Genomic DNA, 9,274 nt, shown 5'->3' on the forward strand with positions numbered 1-9,274 from the left:
GTATTTCGGAGCTGGAGCTGCGGGTGGATTCACTATGGAGCATCTGCGATGCTGAGACTATCGTGGATAGCACGTTCAGTGAGGTGGTCACACCGCAGGTAAAGAATACGCAGGCAGAAAGGAAATGGGTGACCGCCAGGCAGAGTAAAAGGTCTAGGCAGGTAGAGCAGGAGTCCCCTGGGGCCATCTCCGTCTCAAACAGATATACCGCTTTGAATACTGTTGGGGGAGATGGCTTATCAGGGGAAAGCAGCAAGAGCCAAGTTCGGGGCACCACGGGTGGCTCTGCTGCACAGGAGGAAGCCTCCGAAAGCTTGTGATTTTCAAATAAAACTGTTGGACTATAACCTGGTGTTGTAAGATTCTTTACATTTCTCCACAGCACAGGAGGGGAGGAAGAAGAGTGGCAGGGCTATAGTGATAGGGGATTCAATTGTAAGGGGAACAGATAGGCGTTTCTGCGGCCGGAAATATGACTCCAGGATGGTATGTTGCCTCCCTGGTGCTAGGGTCAAGGATGTCACGGAGCGGCTGCTGGGCATTCTGGAGGGGGAGGGTGAACAGCCAGTAGTCGTGGTCCATATTGGTACCAACGACATAGGTAAAAAAAGGGATGAGGTCCTGCAAGGTGAATTTAAGGAGTTAGGAGATAAATTAAAAAGCAGGACTTCAAAGGTAGTGATATCAGGATTACTACCGGTGCCACGTGCTAGTGAGTACAGGAACAGGAGAATAGACAGGATGAATGCGTGGCTGCAGGGATGGTGTAGGAGGGAGGGATTTAGATTCCTGGGGCATTGGGACCGGTTCTGGGGAAGGTGGGACCTGTACAAGCGTGACGGGTTACACCCGAGCAGGACTGGGACCAATGTCCTCACGGGGGTGTTTGCTAGTGCTGTTGGGGAAGGTTTAAACTAGAATGGCAGGGGATGGGGCCCTGAGCAGAGAGACAGAGGAGGGGGAAACAAGGATAGAAATAAAAGACAGAAAGGGAAGAAGCAATAGTGGAAGGCAGGGAAAACAAGGGCAAAAAACAAATAGGGCCATAGTGCAAAATAATACTAAGACGACTAGCAGTCTTAAAAAGAGAAGTCTAAAGGCATTGTGTCTTAATGCGCGGAGCATTCGCAATAAGGTTGATGAATTAACAGCACAGATGGATATTAACGAGTATGATCCAGTTGCGATTACGGAGACATGGCTGCAGGGTGACCAAGGATGGGAACTGAACATCCAGGGGTATTCAGTATTTAAGAAGGACAAGCAAAAAGGGAAAGGAGGTGGGGTAGTGTTACTAGTAAAGGAGGAAATCAATGCAATAGTGAGGAAGGATATTGGCTCGGAAAATCACAATGTGGAATCTGTATGGGTGGAGCTAAGAAACACCAAGGGGCAGAAAACGTTGTTGGGGGTTGTCTATAGGCCCCCAAACAGTAGTGGAGTTGTAGGGGAGCGCATTAAACAGGAAATTAGAGACGCATGCAAGAAGGGTACAACTACGATCATGGGTGACTTTTATTTACATATAGATTGGTCAAACCAAATTAACAATAATACTGTGGGGGAGGAATTCCTGGAGTGAGTACGTAATGGATTTCTAGACCAATATGTTGAGGATCCAACTAGAGAACAGGCGATCCTAGACTGGGTATTGTGCAAAGAGAAAGGAATAATTAACAATCTTGTTGTGCGGGGTCCCTTAGGGAAGAGCGAGCATAACATGATAGAATTCCTCATTAAGATGGAGAGTGAAGTAGTTGAATCCGAAACTAGGGTCCTGAATCTAAATAAAGAAAATTACGAAATTATGAGGTGTGAGTTGGCTAGGGGATTGGGGAACTTTACTAAAAGGGATGACGGTGGATAGGCAATGGCTAATATTTAAAGAACGTGTGCAGGAATTAAAACAATTATTCATTCCTGTCTGGCGCAAAAATAAAACAGGAAAAGTGGCTCAACCGTGGCTTACAAACAAAATTAGGGATAGCATTAGATCCAAAGAGGAGACATATAAAATTGTCGGAAAAAGCGGCAAGCCTGAGGATCGGGAGCAGTTCAGAATTCAGCAAAGGAGAACAAAGAGATTGATTAAGAGGGGAAAAATAGATTATGAGAGTAAACTAGCAGGGAACATAAAAACTGACTGTAAAAGCTTCAATAAATATGTCAAGAGAAAAAGATTAGTGAAGACAAATGTAGGTCCCTTACAGTCAGAAATGGGGGAAATTATAATGGGGAACAAAGAAATGGCAGAACAATTAAACACATACTTTGGTTCTGTCTTCATAAAGGAGGACACAAATAACCTCCTGGAAATGTTAGGGAACCAAGGGTCTAGTGAAAGGGAGGAACTGAAAGAAATCAGTATTAGTAAAAAAATACTGCTGGGGAAATTAATGGGGCTAAAGGCTGACAAATCTCCAGGGCCTGATAATCTACATCCCAGAGTATTAAAGGAAGTGGCCCTGGAAATAGTGGATGCATTGGTGATCATCTTCTAAAATTCTATAGATTCTGGAACAGTTCCTACAGATTGGAGGGTGGCAAATGTAACCCCACTATTTAAAAAAGGAGGGAGAGAAAAAATAGGGAATTACAGGCCGGTTGGCCTAACATCAGTAGTGGGGAAAATGCTAGAGTCTATGATAAAAGATGTGATAACAGAACACTTGGAAGGCATTAACGGGATTGAAGAAAGTCAGCATGGGTTTATGAAAGGGAAATCATGCTTAACAAATCTACTGGAGTTTTTTGAGGATGTAACTAGTAGAATAGATAGGGGAGAACCAGTGGATGTGGTGCATTTGGATTTTCAGAAGGCTTTTGATAAGGTCTCACACAAGAGGTTAGTGTGCAAAATTAAAGCACATGAGATTGGGGGGAATATACTGGCATGGCTTGAGAATTGGTTGACAGACAGGAAACAAGAGGAGGAATAAACGGGTCTTTTTCCAGGTGGCAGGCAGTGATTAGTGGGGTACCGCAGGGATCAGTGCTTGGGCCCCAGCTATTCACAATATATATCAATGATTTGGATGAGGGAACTGAATGTAACATTTCCAAGTTTGCAGATGACACAAAGCTGGGGTGGAATGTGAGCTGTGAAGAGGATGCAAAGAGGCTCCAATGTGATTAGACAAGTTGGGTGAGTGGGCAAGAACATGGCAGATGCAGTATAATGTGGATAAATGTGAGGTTATCCACTTTGGTTGTAAAAACAGAAAGACAGATTATTATCTGAATGGTGATAGATTGGGAAAAGGGGAGGTGCAACGAGACCTGGGTGTCCTTGTACACCAGTCGCTGAAAGCGAGCATTCAGGTGCAGCAAGCAGTTAGGAAGGCGAATGGTATGTTGGCCTTCATTACAAGAGGGTTTGAGTACAGGAGCAGGGATGTCTTACTGCAGGTGTACAGGGCCTTGGTGAGACCACATCTGGAGTATTGTGTGCAGTTTTGGTCTCCTTATCTGAGGAAGGATGTCCTTGCCATGGAGGGAGTGCAACAAAGGTTTACCAGACTGATTCCTGGGATGGCAGGACTGATGTATGAGGAGAGATTGGGTCGACTAGGCCTATATTCACTAGAGTTTCATCGAAACATATAAAATTCTAACAGGACTCGACAGACTAGATGCAGGGAGGATGTTCCCGATGGATGGGGAATCCAGAAACAGGGTCACAGTCTCAGGATATGGGATATGCCATTTAGAACCGAGATGAGGAGAAATTTCTTCACTCAGAGGGTGGTGAACCTGTGGAATTTTCTACCACAGAAGGCAGTGGAGGCCAAGTCATTAAATATTTTCAAGAAAGAGATAGATATATTTCTTAATGCCAAAGGGATCAAGGGATATGGGGGAAAAGCGGGAACAGGGTACTGAGTTAGACGATCAGCCATGATCATTTTGAATGGCGGAGCAGGCACGAAGGGCCGATTGGCCTACTCTTGCTCCTATTTTCTATGATCCTATGATTCTATGAAATAGCAACAGAAAGAAATCACTGGTGGGAGTAGTATATAGGCCCCCCAACAGTAGCTACACTGTCGGCAAAATATTAATCAGGAAATAAGGGGGGCTTGTAAAAAAGGTAATGCAATAATCGTGGGTGATTTTAACTTTCACAGAGATTGGACAAATCATATTGGCAAAAATAGCCCTGAGGAGGAGTTCATAGAGTGTATTAGGGACTGTTTCTTAGACCAATATGTTGGGGAACCAACCAGGGAACAGGCCATTTTGGATCTGGTAATGAAACAGGATTAATTAATGATCTCAAAGTAAAGGATCCCTTGGGAAGCAGTGATCATAACATGATAGAATTTCACATCCAGTTTGAGAGTGAGGATCTTGGGTCTGAAACTACTGTGTTAAACTTAAATAAGGGCAATTATAATGGAATGAGGGTGGAATTGGCTAAAGTGGACTGGGTAAACAGATTAGATGGTATGATGGTGGATAAGCAATGGCAAACATTTAAAAAGATATTTTATGACTCGCAACAAAAATATATCCCTGTGAGGAGGAAAGACTCCACAAAAAGTGTGAACCAAACATGGCTAACTAAGGAAGTCAAAGATGGTATCAGGTTAAAAGAAAAAGCATACAACTGGTAAGCCCAAAGATTGGGAAAACTTTAAAAACCAGCAAAGGATGACTAAAAGAATAATAAAGAGGGAGAAAATAAATTGAGAGTAAACTAGCAAGAAATATAAAAGCTGACAGTAAAAGCTTCTACAAGTATATAAAACGGAAAAGGGTAGCTAAACATTGGTCCCTTAGAGGATGAGACTGGGGAAATAATAATGGAAAACAAGGATATGGCCGAGGAATTGAACAGATATTTTGTATCTGTCTTCACAGTGGAAGACACTAATAACATACCAATAATAGTAGAAAATCAAGGGGCAAAGGGGAGGGGGGAACTAAAAACAATCACTATCACTAGAGAAAAAGTAATAGGTAAACTAATGGGTCTAAAGGCTGACAAGTCCGCTGAACCTGATGGCTTGCATCCAAGGGTCTTAAAGGAAGTGGCTACAGAGATAGTGGATGCATTGGTTGTAATCTTTTTTTTTAATTATTCGTTCACGGGATGTGGGCGTCGTTGGCATTTATTGCCCATCCCTAATTGCCCTTGAGAAGGTGGTGGTGAGCCGCCTTCTTGAACCGCTGCAGTCCGTGTGGTGACGGTTCTCCCACAGTGCTGTTAGGAAGGGAGTTCCAGGATTTTGACCCAGCGACAATGAAGGAACGGCGATATATTTCCAAGTCAGGATGGTGTGTGACTTGGAGGGGAACGTGCAGGTGGTGTTGTTCCCATGCGCCTGCTGCCCTTGTCCTTCTAGGTGGTAGAGGTCGCGGGTTTGGGAGGTGCTGTCGAAGAAATCTTCCAGAATTCACTAGATTCTGGAAAGGTCCCAGCGGATTGGAAAACCGCAAACGTAACACCCCTATTCAAGAAGGGAGTGAGACAGAAAGTAGTTAACTATAGATCAGTTAGCCTAACATCTGTCACTGGGAAAGTGCTAGAATCCATTATTAAGGAAGTAGTAGCAGGACATTTGGAGACTCATAATACAATCAAGGAGAGTCAACATGGTTTTATGAAGGGGAAATCGTGTCTGACAAATTTATTAGAGTTCTTCGAGGAAGTAACGGGCAGGGTGGATAAAGGGGAACCAATGGATGCAGTATATTTGGATTTCCAAAAGGCATTTGATAAGGTGCCACATAAAAGATTACTGCACAAGATAAGAGCTCATGGTGTTGGGGGTAATATACTGGCATGGATCGAGGATTGGCTAACTAACAGAAAACAAAGAGTCGGGATAAAAGGGTCATTTTCAAAATGGCACTCTGTAACTAGTGGGGTGCCGCAGGGCTCAGTGCTGGGGCCTCAACTATTTACAATATATATCAATGACTTGGATGAAGGAACAGAGTGTCTTGTGGCCAAGTTTGCTGATGATAAAAAGATAGGTGGAAAAGCAAATTGCGAGGAGGACACAAAGTGTCTGCAAAGGGATATTGACAGGTTAAACGGATGGGCAAAAATTTGACAGATGGAATATAATGTGGGAAAATATAAAGTCATCCACTTTGGGAGGAAAAAAAAAGCAAAATATTATTTGAAGGGAGAAATACTACAAAATGTTGCGGTACAGAGGGATCTGGTTGTCCTTGTACACGAAACACAAAAGTCAACATACAGGTGCAGCAGGTAATCCGGAAGGCAAACGGAATATTGGCCTTTATTTCTAGGGGAATGGAGTATAAAAGCAGGGAAGTCATGCTACAGCTGTACAGGGTGCTGGTGAGACCTCACCTGGAGTACTGAATACAGTTCTGGTGCCCTTATTTTAGGAAGGACATACTTGTATTGGAGGCAGTTCAGAGAAGGTTCACTAGGTTGATTCCAGGTATGGAAGGGTTGTCATATGAGGAAAGATTGAAAGGTTGGGTCTATACTCATTGGAGTTTAGAAGAATGAGAGGAGATCTTATTGAAACATACAGGATTCTGAGGGGACTCGATAGGGTAGATGCTGAGATGATGTTACCTGTCATGGGGGAATCTAAAACTAGGGGGCATAGTCTCAGAATAAGGGGTCACCCGTTTAAGAAGGAAATGAGGAGGAATTTTTTCTCCCAGAGGGTTGTGAATCTTTGGAATTCTTTACCCCAAAAAGCTGTGGAAGCTGAGTCATTGAATACATTCAAGGCTGAGTTAGACAAATTTTTGATCAGCAAGGGAGTCAAAGGATATGGGGAAAGGGCGGGAAAGTGGAGTTGAGGTAAAAATCAGATCAGCCATGATCTCATTGAATGGCGGAGCAGGCTCGAGGGGCCGAATGGCCTACTCCTGCTCCTATCTCTTATGGTCTTATTTTACACTCACCTAAGGAATCTAATTTATAAGAACAAATTCGAACGCTGTTCCTTTGAAAGTGTAGAAAAAAGAAGTTTGTTAGATTCTGCAGGTTAGATATTGTTATATTGTTAAATATAAAGCAGCACAAACAGTCCTGATGGGGACACAAAGACTACACGAGTATCAATGAAACAACAACAGCAACAACAATAACAATATCAGCAACGTGCATTTATATAGTGCCTTTAATGTAGTAAAACATCCCAAGGCGCTTCACAGGGACCTAATCAGACAAAAATTTGACACTGAGCCACATAGATTTAAGGTGATTGACAGAAGAGACAAAGGTGACATGAGGAAAATCTTTTTTACACAGTGCGTGGTTAGGATCTGGAATGCACTGCCTGAGAGGGTGGTGGAGGCAGATTCAATCATGGCCTTCAAAAGGGAACTGGATAAGTACTTGAAAGAAAAAATAAGCAGGGCTACGGGGATAGGGTGGGGGAGTGGGACCAGCTGGATTGCTCTTGCATAGAGCCGGCACAGATTCAATGGACCGAATGGCCTCCTTCCGTGCTGTAACCTTTCTATGATTACATTATAATGTGAGGTTGGGAGATGAAGAAGGGAGAGATCGGGAGGGCTGAGCTCACCTGACTGTAATGTGTGTATCTTCTGCGGCAAAGCATCATTCGATGTTGACTGACCATATTGGTTCATTTAACCTTTAATAAACCTTCAAGTGTTTGACTGCGTGTTGAATTCACCCTTGGCGTTTAAAGGACTGCAGCCTTTGTCCATAATACTACAAAATTCATATTCCTAACCAATGGCAACCCAGATGCGGCATGAGTTCTTAAGTATTGCAGGCTTATTAATTTTTATTAATACTTCCCCGTTACAGTTTATTTTTATTACAGTTTCAATGAAAGCAAAGATAAAATTCCTAAAGTGCGTTTTAATGTTTGTCCTGCAGCTCAAACCCTTTGCCCTGTCCAAATCAGGGTGACATTTGAGTGAGTTTTTCAGAGTAGGGCTATCCCTTGTTGGGTTTTTGTTTCTCTCTTTACCCTTTGGGGTAATCAGAGGTAAGATTAACCGAGGCTTTAAACTTTTCTAACGAATTGTTTTTTAGTATCATAGAATCATAGAAAGGTTACAGCACGGAAGGAGGCCATTCGGCCCATCGAGTCTGCGCCGGCTCTATGCAAGAGCAATCCAGCTAGTCCCACTCCCCCGCCCTATCCCTGTAGCCCTGCCAATTTTTTTCCTTTCAAGTACTTATCCAGTTCCCTTTTGAAGGCCATGATTGAATCTGCCTCCACCACCCCCTCAGGCAGTGCATTCCAGATCCTAACCACTCACTGTGTAAAAAAGATTTTCCTCATGTCACCTTTGGTTCTTTTGCCGATTACCTTAAATCTGTCCTCTGGTTCTTGACCCTTTCATCAATGGGAACAGTTTCTCTCTATCTACCGTGTCTAGACCCTTCATGACATAATGTTAGTAACATTAAAATACAACAAGTTTCACAGATAGATATTTATACAACCTTAATTAGAAGTGCAACTCGAAACTCAGAGTGACCAATTCTTCTGATTCGAGAGACTGAGAGATCAATTCTCCATCGACGTCCTGTGCGGTGTTGTTCTTGTCTATCTTCGGTCTGTCTTTGTGGACTATCTCTTCGATCTTACTAAAATGGTTGGTTTTATACCCTTCTTGATGGCAAAAGCCCAATGTTGGTACTTTTCCACTCTCTCTCTCTTTCCCATGGTTTAAAACATGTTGATACTACAACATCTGATGTTTACAACAGCTTCGCACTGACTTTCGAGGCCTCTCAGCTATCTTATCTTTAACCTTCTAGACAGTCTGACGAACAAGACTTTTCAAGTGTGGCCACCTCCCCAGCAAGCAGTTGAACAGTCAGTTTAACAGTTCCTTTATTGAATTAATACTTTTAACCAAACTCAGTTCCTTTAGCACGTAATTCATCCTTAAAATTGGTATCGAAAAGTACAAAATCTTTCATCCTGGAAGTGAGTCCTGCCATAAACTTCCCAAATAGGTAACAAGTGTCCTAGGAATGCTGGATAATATCTGAGTTTATATTTGTACAATGACTTGCAATGAAAGCTCAATTTCATGGGTAAGTTTTTTTTGTATTTTTAATAATGCATGAAAGTGTACACCCTATCTTACATAAATATTTTACTTCATATACTGAATTATATTTATTAAATATTTACAGCTGCGGCTAATGGGATCCACTTTGAGTGCAAAATCGTACATTCTTGTAACAAAGTAAAACTCTGTTATAAATTTCTCATGTGTTCAGTAAATGGAGTGTCAGATATAGTAAGCATTTTGTAATCAAACCTTGATTCTACAATCTCTT

At 42.5% G+C, this 9,274-nt stretch overlaps 1 long non-coding RNA gene across 2 annotated transcripts in view; it reads right to left on the minus strand.

Moving 5' to 3' along the window:
• LOC137323547 (uncharacterized) overlaps nt 1-8,705 on the minus strand; it is a 169,638-nt gene extending 160,933 nt beyond the window's left edge. For both annotated transcript variants that reach the window (XR_010963400.1, XR_010963385.1), the window contains exon 1: nt 8,426-8,705. This is a non-coding gene — a long non-coding RNA (uncharacterized lncRNA). The remainder of the gene's footprint in view (nt 1-8,425) is intronic.
• Between the last annotated feature and the right edge of the window lie 569 nt (nt 8,706-9,274).

The sequence above is a fragment of the Heptranchias perlo genome, chromosome 1 (assembly GCF_035084215.1).
Source record: "Heptranchias perlo isolate sHepPer1 chromosome 1, sHepPer1.hap1, whole genome shotgun sequence".
In the NCBI taxonomy this organism is placed as follows: domain Eukaryota; kingdom Metazoa; phylum Chordata; class Chondrichthyes; order Hexanchiformes; family Hexanchidae; genus Heptranchias; species Heptranchias perlo.